The following is a 20233-nucleotide window of genomic DNA, read 5'->3' as shown; positions in this document are numbered from 1 at the left end:
TCAATACATCCTGAACCTCAACCTCATCTGTTTCCAATCCCACATCCCAAACCCCGCCAGGAAGATCAAACTTCCCATTCCCACAATGAGATGGCTTTTCATTCAATACTTCATCGTAAGAGGAAACTTTGTCTGGGGTAGCAAAAGTACCCGTACAATCTTGATTGGCCTCTAGGTCGGGGGGAGTCAATCATTGAAGTCCAACCCCGAATAAGGTTCATACAGGTTTTGCAACGGGATGTTCCAGTACTCGTTGTAATTGGTGTAATTGGTATGATTATTTGGTGTGGGGAGGTGACTAGGATGATGACGCCGTGGAGGAAGGGGGAAAGGAATGTTAAGATTATTGGCAGGACGGGAAAAGAGTGGTGTACAATTGGCCAAATTCAGAGAGTGAATGTTTCTACTAGATCTAGAATAGGTAGGGGGTCTAAGCAGTGCCTCTGGATAAAAATAACTTCGATTTCGAGTTGAGACACCTCCTTCATTGTTTCCTGGATACCAGTCACTTATATGTGAAACAACTCTGTGGTCCTTAAAATTAACGATCACAATGTCTCCATCAATATCTTTCGGGCGAAGGCCCACCCAATTACATCTTCTTACCGAGATTATATCTCCGTTTAAATGGGCAGGGAGGGGTCTATTAGTTCTCAACCAGAAGATAACTTTATTTTTCAGATTTGCATTGTGTTCGAGATTTCCATTTGAAATCGGGGGGACACCAGTTAATAGGATCACAAAGTTTGCCAACTCTGGAGGTAAGTCCACTGTGGTCCTACGATTTGGGGTTGCTCTTTGGGTTATAGTTTTAGTTTTGGTTTCCCCTGAGAACCTAGTTGGCTTGGTCGTAGGAGGAGGCGGTTTATTCGGAGCCAACAGTGTCTTCTCTTTGACTGGCTTGTGCACTGTTGTGTGTACTGTCGTCGGCTTAATTGAAGTTAGGGGGCACTTGTGTTGTTGGAGGTTGCCTTTCCATTATTTTTATGGGGTCTGCTTGAGATCAAAGTATTTGTGCTGGGCTGACAATTCGATCGGGGCTGCTCCTTGGAGTTCACAGGGTCGGAGTTTGTGTTCAAATCGGCAGATGCCAAAAGGCAATCCATTTTTTCCCCCAAAATCCTAACTCTCTCCATAAGCGGGAGCATATACGATTTTAGGAGCTGGTCAAAGAGTTCGATTGACTCTTTTTTGGACATAGGTGGTAATTCTTTGTGGAGGGGTGGTAAGGAGTGGGTTCCTGGTGAAACCTCACTCACAGGTAGATCGATTAATTTGGTATTAGGGCTTACTAAAGGGGGTAAAGAACTCAAAGGATTTTGGCCTTTTCTTTTTACCCCACCTTTTCTCCTTTTTTTCCTTAGCGGAGAGCGAAATGCCCTTTGTGGAATCATGGACTTAATTTTGGACTTGCTAACAGTATGTTTTGGAATTGTCTCAGTGGGTTCTACAGTATCAATTGAATGATTAGGGAATGTTGAATGGAGTTGCGGAACTATAGTCGGGGCAACTGGAGTATTTAGGTCAATAAGACTGTTAGAGACAATAGGGGGGCTGTTTATGTTGTCATCGCTGTTAATAGCAGAGTGAGCAGGGGTTATATTATGATCACGAAAAATGTTAGGAATATGATCAGTACTGAATAAGTGGACATATAAGTCCGACCTACCAATACTGCCCGAATCTTGGGTAATAATTTTATCTTGTGAAGAAGTCATTGGTTTCTTTTTAAGTTGTTCAATAGAGCGACGACGCTCTGCACGTTTCTCAGCTAATACGAGTTCTTTATCAAATTCCTTATTTGCCTTCACAAAATATTTGTCAAGAGGCCCGAGGATCGAAACCCCAACACAAGAAGGTAGAGAATTAGACATGACTAAAGGTGTCCTTATCATGTAAGGCACCCCGGAGACCGACTGACCTGAAACAGCAGTAGGCAGGGTTTGAAGGTTAGAGACTAGGCCCAGCCCAGCCTCCTTCAGCCCCTGACGGCCGCAGACGGTCCCGCCCTTGTCCCGGGCGCGCTCTCGCACAGCGGGAATGGCCAAATGCAGATATAGGGGTTAAGTTAGAGGGGCGGGGCAAGCAGGGAGAGCGGCCCAGGTGCCGGTAATGCGGGCTGGCGGGTGCTCCTGGGAGTTGAAGTCCTGGACCCGCTACTCGCTCGCAGCCCTGCCTGTAGATTCCACACCCCCTGTCAATGCCCAATGGCCGCCTCCCCCAATGGCCTCAGGTCCGACAGAGCACAGAAGACTCCCCATGAAGCGGGACCCGCGAAGCGGGTACCGCGAGGAGTGGCGCGAAGGAACCAAGAGCGCCGAGTCCCAGCAGGTAACAAAAAAAATGCAGCAAAGCGTCCCAAGTTGTATCCAAGGGCTGGGGGTTTTAAACATGTTGGGGGGCGGGGCAAGCAGGGAGAGCGGCCCAGGTGCCGGTAATGCGGGCTGGCGGGTGCTCCTGGGAGTTGAAGTCCCGGACCCGCTACTCGCTCGCAGCCCTGCCTGTAGATTCCACACCCCCAGTCAATGCCCAATGGCCGCCTCCGCCAATGGCCTCAGGTCCGACAGAGCACAGAAGACTCCCACGAAGCGGGACCCGCGAAGCGGGTACCGCGAGGAGTGGCGCGAAGGAACCAAGAGCGCCGAGTCCCAGCAGGTAACAAAAAAAATGCAGCAAAGCGTCCCAAGTTGTATCCAAGGGCTGGGGGTTTTAAACACGTTGGGGGGGGCGGGGCAAGCAGGGAGAGCGGCCCAGGTGCCGGTAATGCGGGCTGGCGGGTGCTCCTGGGAGTTGAAGTCCCGGACCCGCTACTCGCTCGCAGCCCTGCCTGTAGATTCCACACCCCCAGTCAATGCCCAATGGCCGCCTCCGCCAATGGCCTCAGGTCCGACAGAGCACAGAAGACTCCCCACGAAGCGGGACCTGCGAAGCGGGTACCGCGAGGAGTGGCGCGAAGGAACCAAGAGCGCCGAGTCCCAGCAGGTAACAAAAAAAATGCAGCAAAGCGTCCCAAGTTGTATCCAAGGGCTGGGGGTTTTAAACATGTTGGGGGGCGGGGCAAGCAGGGAGAGCGGCCCAGGTGCCGGTAATGCGGGCTGGCGGGTGCTCCTGGGAGTTGAAGTCCCGGACCCGCTACTCGCTCGCAGCCCTGCCTGTAGATTCCACACCCCCAGTCAATGCCCAATGGCCGCCTCCGCCAATGGCCTCAGGTCCGACAGAGCACAGAAGACTCCCCACGAAGCGGGACCCGCGAAGCGGGTACCGCGAGGAGTGGCGCGAAGGAACCAAGAGCGCCGAGTCCCAGCAGGTAACAAAAAAAATGCAGCAAAGCGTCCCAAGTTGTATCCAAGGGCTGGGGGTTTTAAACACGTTGGGGGGGCGGGGCAAGCAGGGAGAGCGGCCTAGGTGCCGGTAATGCGGGCTGGCGGGTGGTCCTGGGAGTTGAAGTCCCGGACCCGCTACTCGCTCGCAGCCCTGCCTGTAGATTCCACACCCCCAGTCAATGACCAATGGCCGCCTCCGCCAATGGCCTCAGGTCCGACAGAGCACAGAAGACTCCCCACGAAGCGGGACCCGCGAAGCGGCTACCGCGAGGAGTGGCGCGAAGGAACCAAGAGCGCCGAGTCCCAGCAGGTAACAAATAAAATGCAGCTGTATCCATGTTGTTCAGTTATATCTCCTGCATCGCTGATACAATGTTGAGTCCGCTGTTTTCTTTCCACTGTGCCCCTGCTGAGTCGTTGTTACACTGTTGCACAAGCTGTGTCCCTGATATTCTGTTACATCTGCTATTCCCCAGTTGTCTCAATATGTCAGCTGTATCTCTGGTGCAGTGTAATGTTCTCAAAGTGCCTGCTAAACTGCTGCGTCTTCTGTGACCCTGAAAACACCTCTATCAAGGCTCTGCGCTGGTGCAGCGCTACAAAAAATGACATGCACTAGCACATAGTCTTGAATTGGGATTTACTTCAGAGCAGAAAAGTGGCCCTAAAGTAAGACGGAGTGGAGTCTCCGCTACTTTGTGTCAAGGGGGCATCTCATGGCTGGTACATGGGCACCGAAATGAAACTACCCATGGGTTTTGATGCAAAGCTTTATCTACTAACATGGGGAGACAGTGCATTAGCCCCAAAATGTGATGCCTCCTCGAGGCAGAAAAAATGTTTGTGAAAAGTTTTCTTTTCTCAAACTGTGTCTAACTTTGCATGTGGCTGTAATGTGCAGCACACATAAAAAGATAGAAACTTTTAAAATATGACTAAGTATAGTATTTTGTATTAGTACAAAACCTGTGCTAAACATTACACACACACCTTTGCACTAGAGTGCAAAGCTGTTTGTGTGGCGCAAGGAAATCAAAAGAGTGCCACAGAAGGAGAGAGAAACTGCACCATAACTTGGCGCTGTCTTGGCCTCTCAATTTCAAATAACTCAGCAACTTTGGTTGCTACGCTGCATAGCATGAGTTCTTAGTAAATTTACCCCTCTGCGCCTATGCTACATTGTTACACTTGATGTGTCTCTTTTTCACTACATCAGTTTTGGAAGGGAGTGTGCACAGAATGTGTGTTTAATTACATATAGCGGCTGTCATTTCGCGTGGTCTATGGATCGAAATGTTTAAAGTGGAATGTGGCTATTTTTCAGCTGGAGTTTAGCCAGCAGTGATCATAAAGCCAGCTCCTCACTATGCCTCCTCCAATTTAAAAAAACTGCATAAAAAATGGGGTAAGGGTACATATCAAAACATTTAATAATAGGAAGATGAGTGTGAGGGCAGCGGCCAGCTCTTAAACATATATTAATAAAAACATGAATAGAAAATGACAGGTATTTCAAAAACAGGAGTACTGGGACTGCTATATGGATTTGGACCACGAAAGCCAACACTATATTTGTGTCAAGGTTGAGGCCCTTCCCCATGAGCTCACGGTCAGCGCCCATTTACTCTAGTGTCTCTCTCTTCCGTAAGAAACCACCAGAAGGGTTTCAGAGGTAGCAGACAAAATAATAATAATAATAATAATAATAGGGAGGTTTATAAAGCGCCTGGTTACGCACACCGGCGTGTCCCCGCGCTATAGTGAGTGGGAGTAACAGAGTCACAACAAAGAAACGGAGCTAGTCTACTGGATAAACAGATGAGTTTTGAGTTTCCCCCTGAATCTGGACTCTGATGATTCAAGTCCGAGTTCTAGCGGGAGCCTATTCCAGCTTCTCGCTGCTAGAAACTGGAAGGACCTTCCCACCTTACGTGCCTTTTTTACTTTTGGAATTTTTAGTTGCCCCGAGCCCGAAGATCTCAAGGCTCGGGCAGGCTCGTAGGGAGTAATAAGGTTCTGTAATGGCTTTGGTGCCTTGCCGCATATAATACGGTGGCACGTGCACAGAGCCTTAAACTCAATTCTGCTCCTGACTGGAAGCCAATGGAGTGCCTGCAGCGCTGCCTTGGAGGCAGATCGTTTGGGTAGCCTCAGGACCAAGCGAGCCGCTGCATTTTGTAACACCTGAAGGTGGTCAAGGCTCTTTCCCGTGGCACCCAAATAAAGAAGATTTTGCCATAATCCAATCTTGCAGTGACCAAGGCATGCACCAGCGTCTTACGGGCCTCCGTGGGGAGAAGCTCGAGAGTCGTCCGCAGGCCTTTCAGAACGCCAAAGCATACCCCCACCATGCGACTAATCTGGGGCACAAATGTTAGCTCCACATCGAGCCAAATGCCCAGGTTTTTGGCTTCCTGACAAGGAGTAGGGGCCGACCCCAGACAGGACGGCCACCATGCCGATGACCACACCGACGGGCCCCCCCTCCACCACAAGCACTTCCGTCTTGCTACCATTCAGCCTCAGGCAGTTGGTCGACATCCAAGATGCAAGCTCCAGCATGCATGCTCTGAACCTGTCAGCAGCAAGACCGGGCGCGGGCGATAGGGAGATGACCAGCTGCGTGTCATCGGCATAGGACACTATGCGAAGCCCATGGGCCTCAACTATGGCTGCCACTGGGGAGACATATAGGTTAAATAAGGTAGGGCTCAGGGACGAACCCTGAGGTACGCCCTGACCCAAGTTGATGTCTCTAGAGTAGCAGTCCCCCAGCCGGACCTGAAAACTCCTGTCTACCAGGAATGACTGAATCCATTTCAGCGCGGCACCTGAAATCCCACCTTCATTCAGACACTGCAGCAGAGTGACATGTGCTACAGTGTCAAATGCCGCGCTGAGGTCCAGGAGGACCTGGGCCATAGTTTGGCCCTCATCCACCCCCTGTCTGATGGTCTCGACCCCCATAAGGAGGGCTGACTCAGTAGAGTGGCGGGGTCGGAATCCAAACTGAGTGGCGTGAAGAAGATTAGCTTCCTCCACATATTCCATCAGCTGGATGTTCACGACCTTCTCCGCCACTTGAGCCATATAGGGTAGAAGAGATATGGGGCGGAGGTTCTCCAGTTTCTCAAAGATGATGTTCGGCTTTTTTTGAAGAGGGAGTACCACCGCCTGTTTCCACCCTGTAGGTACCGTATGGGTCCCAAAAGATACCTCCAGCAGATGTCTGATATAAGGTTCAAGGGTCACCAGGCTTTCTGCGAGTCGCTTGGGCGAGGCAGGATCCCTCGGGGAGCCCGACTTTATCGATCTGCAGATCTGTATAAGTACCTCCGGGGAAGGGGTAATACATTTCGCCAATCCCGGTCGTCCCCTAACTACCCCTGTATCTTCTGAAAACTCGGACCCTGTTACAAATTGCCCCGGAAAAGAGGTGTACATTTTTGCCACTTTGTCTGCGAAGAATTCTGCAATACGGTTACATGAGTCCACAGATCAATCCGCTGGCGCAGCGAAGGACTTCGCGGTGGAAATAGATTTATAGATTTTAAACAATTCCTTCGCGGAGTTCTCTGCCTCCCTAATCCTATTGGCAAAGTGGGCTGCCTTAGCCCTTCTAATCAGCCCATGGTAGGCTCACCTCTTTGCCAAGTACTCCTGTTTTGCCTGGCTCGAGAAGGCCACCCTCCACTGCCTCTCATAGCGCTTACATGCCGCCTTTGCCAACCGTAGCTCGTCGTTAAACCAAGGAGCCGTTCTCTGTGAGCGGCGGCCCGCATTAGTCAAACATAATGGGGCGGTAAAGTCCAAAGCCTCTGTAATGCGCTTATCCAAATTACTGCTAGCTGTTTCCATATCCACCCTGCCCGGTCGCCCTCCTTTGGTAAGTGCTTCGTCAAACCTGGCCTGAGAGAATTTTGCCCATTTCCGGCTAGGATAGTTACGGGGTGCCGTGCCTGTTCCAGTGCTCTTGCACCCGGAATCAGCACCACAAACGGCACGAGGAAGTGGTCTGACCAGGGAACCGGGATGGTAGGTTTGATCTCCACTTCCCCCCAGTTAGCAAATATCGGGTCCAACAAATGGCCCTGCTGATGGGTGGGGGTCTTAACTCTCAGGTCTAACTGTGATGCCTGCAATTCCCGACAGAAACTAACCGCCCCTCTGTCCAGAGGATCTTCCATATGCATATTCAGATCCCCTAGCACGAGGAACTTGTCTCTGCGTAGAGCGGCTTCAGTAATACCTTCTACCAAGCTGTCTGTAAACATAGTGTGAGGACCCGGAGGTCTGTAAATCAGGAAGCCCTTCACTGTAGTACCTGCATTCACCCTGATAGTGAAGGCGCCTACCTCGCTCTCCGTAACTGTCATTTGCTCCATTTGGCAGCACAGAGGCTGCTTGAAGACAATGGCTATGCCTCCGCCGCTACCCGTCAGCCTGTCTTGCCTGCCCATCAGATATCCTTCCGGCAAAGCCTCGATAATATCCGGGTCAGAGTGCGCATCTAGCCACGTTTCCGTAAGGAAAAGGAGATCAAATTGTTTTTCTGTAAGGAGATTATAGATATCCAGTCTATGTTTGCGCAAAGATCTATCATTATGTAACCCGCAAACCAGACTGGTATACTCCTGTTCTCCCTTTTCTCCCGTATTGCACACAAATTGACAGTGCTTACATCCTGTGTCCTCCTCCACTCTCATGCTATGGAGGCACAAGTTAGGGGTGCCTCTACAGAAGCGCAGGAGTTGTTCTCTGCTCCACTGCGTTCTTACCACAATCTGACATGGGGTAGGGGCCCTGGCCCGCGCCCGGCCGCGGACGGGCGCAGATGGGCTCACCTTTGGCGCGCTGCCGGCGCGCCCGCTGCGCTCGTCCGCTGCGCTGCCAAGTAGGCATCCGCCTTTTAACCCCCCCCCAGCGCCTAGGAAGACTAGAGCGCTGACCGTCCTCTCCCGCGCACCGGAAGTGGCTGGCTCGGACTTTCCCCGCCCTCTGCTCAAACGGTGCTTTTCACCGGCGTCAGAACAGGGCGGGAAGGAAGAAAACGAGCCCAGCCCCCCTGCGCGATGTTGCTGCCTTCAGGTAGGAGACCTCAGCAGCCCAACAGTGCCACCAGCGAACGTTTTTAAAAATACCTGCGGGGTAGCTGCCAGCAGGAGACACAACAGTCCAGCAGAACAGTACAGTGCACAAGTGAATTTAAAAAAACAAACACGAAGGGAGCCTAATCGCTCAGACATAAACGAGTGGAGACAAGAAGGGGGCTGGAACTTTGTTGTATGTAGGGGTCATCGGGGAACCCCAAATAATAAAATAAAAGCCATTGGCAAGGATTTCACTTGCTAAAATTGCTGATGTAGTGGGTGAGCCAACCAAATATCTACAAAATTACTTGTACTCCATCTCTACCACTGGTATGTCATTGCATTGTATGGTTTGTGTAGATACAGATTAGGACCAACCATGAGTGAACCCTTCTTGACCCTGTTCGAGAATCAAGAATACAGTCTGTATGAGCCACCCAAATCTCTTCTGAAGGACAACACAAGCAACTTTAGATATGTTACTGACTAACAGGACATATGGACGAATGGCTACAAAATATTAAGAAAATATATGTTTTATTATAAGTTCTATGAGGACACAACATGTAACATGATTAAAAAGAAAGCAGTGAACATAGGTAAAATTATATATCACACAATGTCAAAATAGAAAATTCATACATTTGTAACATTTATTATAAACACATATTGAGCAAGTTAAAAGACTAAAAGTGGCAAATTAGGGTCTCAATTTGCCACTTTTAGTCTTTTAACTTGCTCAATATGTGTTTATAATAAATGTTACAAATGTATGAATTTTCTATTTTGACATTGTGTGATATATAATTTTACCTATGTTCACTGCTTTCTTTTTAATCATGTTACATGTTGTGTCCTCATAGAACTTATAATAAAACATATATTTTCTTAATATTTTGTAGCCATTCGTCCATGTGTACACTACATTGCTTAAGTATAGTTGCCTAGGTTGTTTTTTGTCATAAACCTTTATTCCCTGGCCTTGGAACTATGGTATCCGTACTTTCAGGGGGTCCTTGTTAAATACACGCGACTGACTAACAGGACCTCTGCTTGAGTCCTTGTACCAGAGAGAGTGCAAGGCCCAGATAGGAACATGCCATGTTATGACACATATCGCGACTTAGGATCGAAACATCTGAAACCCAAGGGACGTGGCCTAGCAGTATAGGCCGGACTATTACTTTCGGGTGTGGCAACGGGTGGTATTTGTATGGCTGTTTCATGTGTGTGTTGACACATTGGCGCTAAACAACAAATGTACGAAAAGTGCGCAGAGTGATTATCAATGGCTGAGACTGATACAAGCGCATTAACCCCCGATATTTCTAGGGAATTTTGGATTCTCCTTTGATGTGGCCATAGAGGCATCCAATTCCTTGTTTCTTCGACCACACTGCATTCACATTATGTTTTTGTTTTTTTTAACTAGTCCAGGGACAAGGATTTATTCCAGAAATCCAAAAGGTCGGGAACTGTGAATACAATTACCTGCGGCACACACCTCAATTGACCCAAAAGTGCCCCATCACTCATGAACAATGCGAGTCGCCTGGATAAGCGTCTTGTTCTTTTCGTTGGGCTTTCTCTCCTCGTTTCTCTTGCTTTTCTAATTCTAGTCTTAAAATCCTGCTTCCTGTTTGCAATCGATTACTGCGACATAGTATTCAGCTTAATGAATTTAAGTCTTGTGTATGCAAAGAACTATCCAAGTGGAAATAAACTATGAAATTTGATAACCGAAGTGAGAAGAAATGAAGGTCTCCACCCAAAAAAACAACAACTGAGAAACACAGAAATTATTGCTACTTGATTAACATCTAATGTGGAGACCGCAATGAGAGGCATTTTGAATCATGTTGAATGTGCTGTAAAGACCTGGTATAGCGTCACCAGGCACTCTTCACACTGCATGAGAACAAAACTACAGTAAACAGTAACCCGACGTAATGACAACATCAGTGCTGAATGCTGATACAGGGACCTCCCGCTGTGCCATCCAATCAGTGGCGTCCTGCTACCAGTCTGTCAGACGTTGGGACCCTGACTCAGAACCTTAACGAACAAACGCGTTTTATATTTTTTTCTAATTAATGCAGGAAATGACGCACGCGGTATAGACAGGTCAGCAAGTGTGAACACTGCCCAAGGTCTCGACAGCCACACAATGTATTTGTGAAGGACCAGCAAAAGCGCACAGACAAAAATATCATCATAATACAACAAAAATATTTTATTTTAAGAACCGAACAATAATATTGCAAAATACAAATGACTTCTTATTCAGGTTTGACAAATATTTTTTTTAAAGCCTGTTTCGCGTAGCTATAAATGTGCATAAAGCGTGTTTCCTTGCGATGTGCTCCAAAGACATTTAAACAATCTACGTTTAACAGGGCTAGTTATCCGTCTTCTAAAAAGATTTTAAAACTTATATTTTGATCTTCTTTGACATCCAGAAAAAAACTTTGTTTCGGTTTATTTTTACATTTACATTAAAACACATCTATACCTGTTGCTTTCCTTGCGCAATATTATTCCGAACATACCGTATGTTTTTAAGGAGCTCATGGTTAGGGCTGCTAGACTTACCGATGGTGCTGCGAAAGTACCCCTCCTCTCTTCCCTTGACAGCCCCTGTCCCCGAGTTTCCCAAGATTCACGCCATCAGGGGCTATTCAGGAGCAGCCGTCCACTTCCACTTTCGACAAGGTACAGGGCTATGGCCGGAGGTGGAGGTACGCCGCTGCCCCTAGCTGGCATTCACGAGGAACGGTGCTCGCATTCTCAGGAGCGACACCTGGGAGGCGACAGGACTTCCGCAAGGCCGCCCGAGCCTCTGCGCGCTGGGCTGGGCAAACACTACAAGCAGCCTGGCCTTTAACCCGGTGACGAACCATCCCACACAGTGTAAACACGGCCTGAAACGTTCATGCCCAGCGAAGCTTAATAAATAGAAAAAAAAAGTTTCACAGGACCTTTAGCACTGACTTGTTGCATGGAAATAAAATGTAACCCAGCATAAAATGAATAACGTCACCGCATCCAGGTCTGCCCTAATCACCGACCGCATCTGGCACCAGGCGCTGAGGGCCCTGATGAAGAGATAAACATTTTAAATAATAATTCAGGCACTGTACATTTGCAGAATATTGACTATAACACTACGCAGTCACTTTGCTATTGATGAACAGAAACGGTGTTTTTTGCTTAGTTCTATACAAAGAACTGCGACAAAAAAACAAGAAGCTGTAGATCAAGAAAAGAGCAATAAGGCCTAGATTTTTTGCAAGTAATCTTCATTATTCTTTTCATCATCACAGTCCCATACCTGCCAACTTGAAGAACAATCTCATAATGTGAGAAGGTGCGGGGCCTTGTGCGAGAAGTACCCAGGAGGCATGTTTGAACCCCACACCACCCCATTAGTGCCAGAAAGGAAGCGAGCTGCTCTGTAGCACTGTACACCTGCTGGTACCCCATAAAAAATGTAATAAAATTAAAAATGATTTTAAATAGGGAGTGGGATATGGAGCATACAGCAGGGAATAACAAGCATTTGCAATGCAATAGGTCTCACATTTACGCAAGTTTAAGCTATTGGCATTGCAAATGACAATGCCTTTTATTTATGTTTTTAAAGCGAAAACCAAAATAAAAGGCATTGTCATTTACAATGCCATTAGCTCAAACTTGCGTAAATGCGAAATCTATTGCAATGCAAATGATTGTGTTTTGTAAGCAGTCTCGGCGAGTAACGCTGTCCAGCAAAAGATGTTCGAACGTACGTCACGGAGACTTCTGTAAAAGTTTATGCACTTACTTCTGTACACATGTTAATATGTGTTTTGCCAGTGGAATGCAATTACCAGTTAGAGTAGTAAACTATTAAAAGCAGGACCACCTATAATAATGCATTTCCTGTTTGTGTATTTTTTTAATGCTTTTTTTTCTCATATTGTATATTGGTTGTTACTATTTTTGTTTGCCTTTATAATCAAAGATATCACATCCGAATCCCTCCAGGTTGACATGTTTGTTGGAAGCAGTGTGGGAGAAATGTGTGCTCACCTCTGGCTGCGGGAGGGTGCAGGAAGCTTTGATGAAAGGGAGGGCGTAAATGGCGTGGCCTCAGAGACTTGGTAGGGTCAGTGCCCAGAGACTTGTTGGCTTTGGAAAGCAAAGCTTTACACGAGTGTGTAAAGAAAACATTTGTTTGCATTGCTGTGCCCACGTGAAGTCACTGTTGGTGTAACCACAGTGACATTGTACATGCTTTCTGGGTCTTTCTTGGAACCAGCTCGTCTGTGTGCATATATATTCACCAGGGAGGGCACTCATTGAGGCCCTGGAGATATAGTACATCGTTTATTTATTAGGATAAGGGCACATGTCTCTGAATCCAAGTATAAGAAAGGGAGAAGTGGTTAATGATATGTGCATTTCTTTTTCTTGTTGCAAACCTTAACTGTTGGCATTTGGCTTCAAGCGTGCCAGACACAGAGTATTATCTCAGGCATTAATTATCTGCCTGGCAGTGGACGCTCTGTAGCTGAGATAATCCCTGCGCGATCAATAATAAGATCCAGCCGCTCGAGTTTAATGATTGCGGTAAAGAGAAGCTGATACAGAATGTTTTGGGTTTTTTCCGCAGCACGATGAGGAAATATGAAACCAAAAGCACACGGGCTAACTCCTCGGAAGAATAAAAAAGTTGTTGCCATTGCGCCCCACACAGCTCTTGCGGGGTAGGGCGGCAGCTATTGTTTAACCACATGCGCGCTAAGCGTTTTCCCGCTGTGCGCTACGTTTTTCAAAAACCCTGCGGATCATGACGAGCTCAGCTCGTCATGAGCGTACGAGAGGCGTAACTATGAGCATCGAAGGGGTTAAGGGAAAGCGCGAACAAAAAAAAAGTGCCCACTGACTAATTAAAGGAGACTATATAACGCCACAAGTAAACAATCCAGTCCAGATGGGCAGATCCAAAAGGAGACAGGGCGGTAACAAAGAAGCCTCATTTTCAATGGGAAGCCAGCGTTTACCATAAGCGATGACGCCAGCCAATAAGAATGATGGGCGGGGCTACAACTCCACTTCTGCAATTTCCTCGATTACAATAAGCCTTGCAGAGAGAGCAGCGCATGCACGCTGCAACGCTAGGTCTTCAAGACCTAAAAAGGGTTGTGCAAGAGGGAGAAGGCAGAGCAACAAGTGGAAGAGAGAGGAAGCATGCATTCTCATGGCTTGCTTACTGCAAAAAAAACAACAACATATTATTGTCCTGTAGTCTGCAGAGAAAGGATATAACTCAGCCAACTCAGCCAGTCAAAACACAGCGAGACGGCAATGCTCCTAGGTGGAACAAATACAAGAAAACAGACTAAAGACATCAAATCAAGAGCAGACAGCTGAGACAAACAGGCAAGCCACCTAGTCATGAACAAGGGGCTGATCCAAAGTCTACTCAAAGTATATCTTATGTATTGGAAATTTTGGGGCCTAGTCACAAACTGCATTTGGTACTACAAATGTAGCACTCACATATTACAAAATGCTGTTCACTAACCTACAAGTGGAGATCTCCGCATCTGCTATCTTTTCATTACAGAGATCTCCGCTACTACGGCGGAGATCTCCACACTTTTAAGCCAACATTAGTGTAGGGCAATGTTAGTGTAAGGAAATGCTTCTTTTTGTATGGTCATCCTCCCCAAATTTTTGGACTGATGCTGCTGGTTTCTCAACTCTGAAGTACACGGCCCCCAGTGTATGTGATCTGACGTCTCAAATGTATGTGCAGTTGCCTAATACCTGATTGGCATATTTATCTCACCTATAATTTCCTAGTATATGGTACAAGGTGTACCCGGGGCTTGTAAGTTAAATGCCCCTAGTGAACTGCAGTACTAATTGTCACTGCATTGGCATGGTGAAGACATGTCTGTCACTGCATTCTAGTCGGGCAGCTTTTAAACTGCAAACTCATTGTAATTTAACCCTTTTTGCCAAGTTCAAACCTTACTTTTAACTATTTATAAGTCTCCTCTAACAAGGGCCTAGTAAGCCCATACGGCAGGGTGTAGAATATTAAAAAGAAGGGCATGTTTCTGTTAAGTTTTATATGTACTGACAGTGAAAACTTACCATTGTTCTTTTCACTGAAGCAGAGCTGGTAGTCCTATTGGCTAACATTGGGTTACACTAGCCCAACCACTAGATGCTAACTTCCACTTGGGAACACCAAATATAGTATTTCAAGGTATCACATTAATTGCTATATTACACCAGACATAGTGCTCAAGTCGGATTTAACGTAACTCTCGATGCAAAGGTGACTTCAGAAAGTCACCACTTTCATGCCCCAAAGTTCTAGGAGCAATTTCTGATTAACTAAATAAGTTGCCACCTGAGCTAGCCTGCCGTCCTCCTGCGAGGAGGTGAGAATAACTCCCAGGAAAGGGGGCCAAAAGGCCTGCTGGTGGGAAGAGGTGTGACTTCCTCCTGACAGAATGACTGGATGGCTGTGGCCACAGATGGCCAAGTTTCAAAGGACCAGTTGCTTGTCATAAGCAAAAATGTGGCAAGGGAGAGGTGTGGCGCTGCAACCATAGTGGGTGACTCCGGAGCCCAGGGCTCATGGTTCAATACCCAGCTCCAGCGGCAGCTCGGCTCAGCATCATGTGACTCTGGGCAATAGCTCACTTAATCTCCTCAATGGCCCCCAAGCACCTGGGTACCCTCAGGGGTGATAAGTTCGCATTTTACACATTTGGAATTATTTATTATTATTAGAAAGTGAGTTACACTTGTGCCTTCCCTCTCTTTTATATAGATAGCAAGTAAACTGGCACTCTTCCAGAGAGGGAATATCTGTTGCAGGAAAGGTTTTCCAGGGGGAGTTGCTCATTATACTGGACATATCTAAGGGATGTGCCCACAGTTCTGACCAAGGGAGGAAAGTAAGTGATGTAAGAGTGGGTCGAGTTCCCAGTGGGAATTTTGTCCTTATTGGTTATGCAGCCGTCCCCAACCACTGGCTCTAAACTTGCATAAAAGCGGCAACTCTGGGTACCAGCCTCACAACACACTGGACTCGGAAAGAATAGAAGGACTGCACCTGCTGAACCAAAGACAGGACTTCAGAAAGAGAGGATTTATCCTGCTGTTAAAGTCGGGATGATAGACCCCAAGGGCTGAGCCTGCTCCCATTGGTGTCCAAGACTAGTGAGTGGACTCCTAGGGCTAGATGACTAGCCTCCTGATCAGCTCCAGGAACATGAAAGCTAAAGAAATCTTGCATCTGCAAAGTGCCCATCTAAGTCCCAAGCAGCTGTACTCCCTCCCATCAGGACATTGATCACTTCCGCGTATAAAAGATGGACAGTCCTGAAATTCCTCCTCCAATAACCACTGTGTCGTGCATACTCATGGTGGCCCGCTGAGTGTGTTGCTGGCTTGTTTCTTCTTCTTGGGCTTGCGGGGATCCTCTCTTGCTTGCCACTGCGTACCTGAATGAGAACAGGGGCTGCACACAAGAGGGTCTTTTTGAAGCCCTGCCCAACTTCCCCATATGTGGAATGTCGGCCCCCGGGGGAAGTAGGGTCGCAGACCAGTCTTCCCTCGGGGTTCTAGTGCAAAAACGAAGGACAAGCTGGGGTGGGAGTCAAGGGATTGGGCAATGGGAGGGATTAGGGTGGTTAAAAGGTGCAGGGGAGGAGGGACCCTTCCTCTTCCTGCACCTGGCACCACCGGGGAGGTTTTGTTAAAGTTAGTGTGTAGGCAGTAGTAGGAGTTACGACAAGTTCGTCGACTGGTGCGGGTATTTTCTTTCAGGAGGAAAATAAATAGTTAGGTCCCCTTACCTGGGAGAAGAGCCCGACTTTGAAGCAGTGCGGGCCGCACTGCAAGTCCTGGGCCAGGCGGGCCGTGAGGACCTGCTGCCACCAAACGTGGGTCAACATGGTTCGGCCCCCGCATCGGTGGGCGTTGCCGCTGCAGTGGTGGCGTGCCAGGAGGAGCCTCCACCGTTGAAGAAAGCTGCAGGCAACAGGGGGTGGGGCCAGCCCAAGCAACAGCAGACAAACCACGGGGGCCGGCATCAGAGCCTGCCCGCATGGCTGCCAGAGGTAGTGCCCAACGGTGAGAAGGTGAGGCAGAGGGCGGGCCCGTCGATTCTCGAACCAACCCAGGACTACACAGAAGCCGGAACGAGGCCCGTCCGATTAGTGAGTCGGGGGAGGGCAGCAGGAAACCCGCCCAGCACGCTGGAGCCGTTTGCAGGCCCCAAGAAGTTATGCCCCAAGGGGAGGGGCTGGCTATAAATTAACCAGCCCAGCAGTATGCTGGAGCCGGCTTGGGACAGAACAAAGTGGTTTCCCAGGGAGAGGAGGTCCCCATGGACCTCATGTGGAGGTCTCTCCTTGGGAATAGGCAACAGGCAGAAGGGAGTGGGGTATCCCAGTCCACTGTTAAAACAGCACAAAGGGCAGGGAATACAGCAGGCACACCCAGTACAGGACAGGGAGTGGGAAAAGGGCGCATTCAGGGAAAAAATGCCCCCACCCATCCTCCCCAGATGGGCGGGGTTGGATTTGGAGGCCAAGATTCGCAAACAACGGTGGATCATACAAGAGACCGAGAGTAAGTGGGGTGCCATGTGTGCAGCCAGGGAGGACAGGGGTTTTGATCCTTGAGGTAGTGGGCCGCGTACACCAACTGGGGAAGTGGAAGCACTTCTAGTACAGGACTTCGGGGCAGGGAGGGCTCAGGGTAAGTCGGTGTGGGTTGATGAGACAAATCAACCAGGGAGTGGGCTATGGACAGCCGGGATGGTGGAGAGACCGAGTGGTGCTAGGGCCCCCTTAGGTTGGAGCAGCCTGGGGGGGCACAAACCGGCAGAGGAGGCCGGTAGAAGCGGGGCACAAGTGAAGCACAAAACGTCTCTGAGATGCTGGCAGGAAGGAGCAGGGGGATACACTGTGACCTACCCTCCATTGAGGGATCAGGCTTCAGCGGTGAACTCAGAAGAACGCAGTGGTGTGTTGTCAAAGAGTGGGAAAGGACAGAAGAAACCGGTGCATGAAGTGATGTGGGTGCCAGCAGAGGATGAGACAGAGTTGCTGCTAGATTATGGTGATGAGAGTGACGATTTGGAAGCGGGCAAAGTGCAGGATAATGATGAGTTGACTGAAGGAGTCAACCGGGCACCGGAGAAGGCAACCAGAAAGGTTGGTGTTTTGCAGGAGTTAAGTGCGGCCAAGGGCAAGACGAAGGCAGCCAGCCAGAAAAAGACCAGCACCAAGGTGAAGGATAAAGAAGCCCAGGCAAGTTTATCAGGTGAGGGTGACTGGTGGATTGTTTGGGACGAGGGACCGAAGGTAGGGAGGAAAAAAGCCTGCCGGTCGGTGGGTGTGGGGATGGGTCTGTGAGAGACACAGGGGTTCACGCAGGTGCAGCAGTGGCTCCAGCAGCAGGTGCGAAGGCCTGCAGGGTGAAACAGTTCATTGGCATGAGTGTCCAGGTGAACAAGGAAGAGGGAAGTGAAGGGAAAGAAGAAAAGGGTGAAGACAAACACCATAAGAAGCTGCTCTACATGGGGCTGGCGATGCCTTTGGGGTCACATCTCTCCAACAAAACGAGGAATAGGATATGGAAGCATGAATACGTTGATGTATTTAAGCTGCTCCATAGGGAGCTCAAGCCGTCAAGGATCAAAGGAAGAGTGTGAACTGACGAGGAGACCCAGAGTCCTCATCAACATGGAGAACTGGACCTCAGCGTTCCTCATATACGCCAGTATCTATTGCAAAAAACACCTGGACAGGGCAATAGCATTAGTTAAATACATGGATGTCATTCAAAAGGTGCAGATGCACTTCAGGGGGGCTCGCATGGTTGAGTTATGATGAGGACTTTAGGGCCAGAATCAGCATTAACCCTGATAAGCTATGGGGGAGGTAAACTAAGAACTGTGGATGCAATGGATGTTATCCACCCACTCATCGGCATGTACCCATACCGCCCAGTGGGCTACCGGTGACATACGGGTCGTTTCCAGCATGTCCCGCCCACGCAGGGGTGGGGGGAGCCAATGCCGTGCGCATGCAATGCAGGTTCAGCACCAAAGCAAGGGGCTGGTACTAAGGAGGCGTGCTGGAATTTCAACAAGGGTTTCTGTTCAAGACACCCTTGCAAGTTTAGGAACAAGTGCTCAAAGTAATGCTTTACATTGTCCACTCCAGCCGAACAATGAAGGGCCACTAAAGGCAGGGGACAGTCTGGGCCAAAGGGCTCCTACCCCAGTTAGGGTTGAGGCCATGGGCCCGTGGCTCTCAATTTACCCTGACCTAGAGGCTGTGCTGATAATATAATCAGGTTTTATTTAAGGTTTTCGGGTGGGATACCATGGTCCCAGAGACCAAAGGGGGCAGAGAATTTGAAATCATCCAGAGAATTGCCAGACGTAGTAGCAGAAAAGTTGAGAAAATAAGTCAAAGAGGGAAGGATACTGGGCCCATTTGAAAGTTGGTCAGTGGAGGACCTGATTATATCACCTCTAGGGGTGGTATCGAAGAAAGAGCCACGGGAGTACAGGATGATCCATCACTTATCTTGACCCGAAGGGAGGTCATTCAATGACTTCATTGCAGAAGAGGACTCAAGAGTGCTGTATGCTTCGGTGGACGATGCGATCCGCCTGGTGTGGTCATGTGGACAGGGAGTGGAAATGGTCAAATGTGATGTGAAATCGGACTTTCGCTTATTACCTATACACCCTGCAGATTTCCCGTTGCTGCTGGGGATGCAGTTTGAGGGGCCATCTTTTGTGGACAAGGTCCTACCGATGGGATGTGCGATTTCTTGTGCACTTTTCAAGATGTTTAACACTTTCTTACAGTGGGTTTTAACGAAGAGTGGTGGTCAGCGGGAAGTATCACCTTACCTGGATGACTTTCTTTTCATAGGAAAGGGAAATTCAGGGGATTGCAGGAGGGCGTTGCAGCTCTTCCAGGAAATGGCACAGTAGTTTGGAGTCCCCTTAGAGCCAGAAAAAACAGCTGGGCCCAGCTGTAGATTGACTTTTCTGGGCATTGACTTGGACTCGGTCTAGTGGGTGGCCAGGCTACCCAGTGAGAAAGTGAAGGACATACAGGTTTTCCTGCTGTGGGTTGTGGGGGAGAAGAAGGTTGACCTCCGAAAGGTTCAACAACTGATGGTTTTCCTGAACTTTGCTTGCCGGGTGGTGAGAGTGGGGAGTACATTCTGCCGATGCCTCAGCATGGCCATGTCTGGGGCAGTGCTACCACATCACAGGGTCCGGATTTCTATGGGAGTCAGGGACGATTTCAGGGTCTGGTAGACCTTTTTAACAGATTTAATTAGAGGGTCATTGGACCTGATGGAGGACAGGACGATCTGGCAGGTTCACATTTTTTTCTGATGCAGAAGGGGCTCCTGGATTTGGTCTGTTTGGGATGGTCAATGGTGCACAGATCAATGGCCGGATCACTGGATGAGACAGGGGCGGAGCATAGCTTTCCAGGAGTTTTTTCCACTGTTGTTAGCACTGAAGGTGTGGGGCCCAGAATTTCAGAAAAGATCGGAGATTTGAGGGTCTTGCGGCTGTTGCCGAGTTGTATGTTGAAATGTTTGAGGTTGAATGTAGTATTTCGGGCACAACACATTCCGGGGGCAAGTAATGACATTGCGGATGCCTTGTCTCGTTCTCAGTGGGGGCGATTCCGGCGACTGGCACTTGGAGCGGATGCATGCAAAACAGAGCTGCCGGACGGCATCTGGGCCTGGGGGGAGTGAGAG

At 48.7% G+C, this 20233-nt stretch overlaps 1 protein-coding gene across 2 annotated transcripts in view; it reads right to left on the bottom strand.

The window, feature by feature from the left end:
* TMEM98 (transmembrane protein 98) overlaps positions 1 to 20233 on the bottom strand; it is a 384773-nt gene that overhangs the window by 327116 nt on the left and 37424 nt on the right. Inside the window, exon 1 of one of the 2 annotated variants that reach the window (XM_078645017.1) lies at positions 11006 to 11343. The exons of the other annotated variant lie outside the window; for it this stretch is intronic. The gene's annotated coding sequence lies outside the window, so the exon portion shown is untranslated. Of the gene's footprint in view, positions 1 to 11005; positions 11344 to 20233 lie in introns of those variants that run through there. 2 annotated transcript variants of the gene reach the window in all.

The sequence above is a fragment of the Lissotriton helveticus genome, chromosome 5_1 (assembly GCF_964261635.1).
Source record: "Lissotriton helveticus chromosome 5_1, aLisHel1.1, whole genome shotgun sequence".
In the NCBI taxonomy this organism is placed as follows: Eukaryota; Metazoa; Chordata; class Amphibia; order Caudata; family Salamandridae; genus Lissotriton; species Lissotriton helveticus.
The sequence above is the reverse complement of the archived record's forward strand: the minus strand, read 5'-3'. Positions and strand labels throughout refer to the sequence as shown.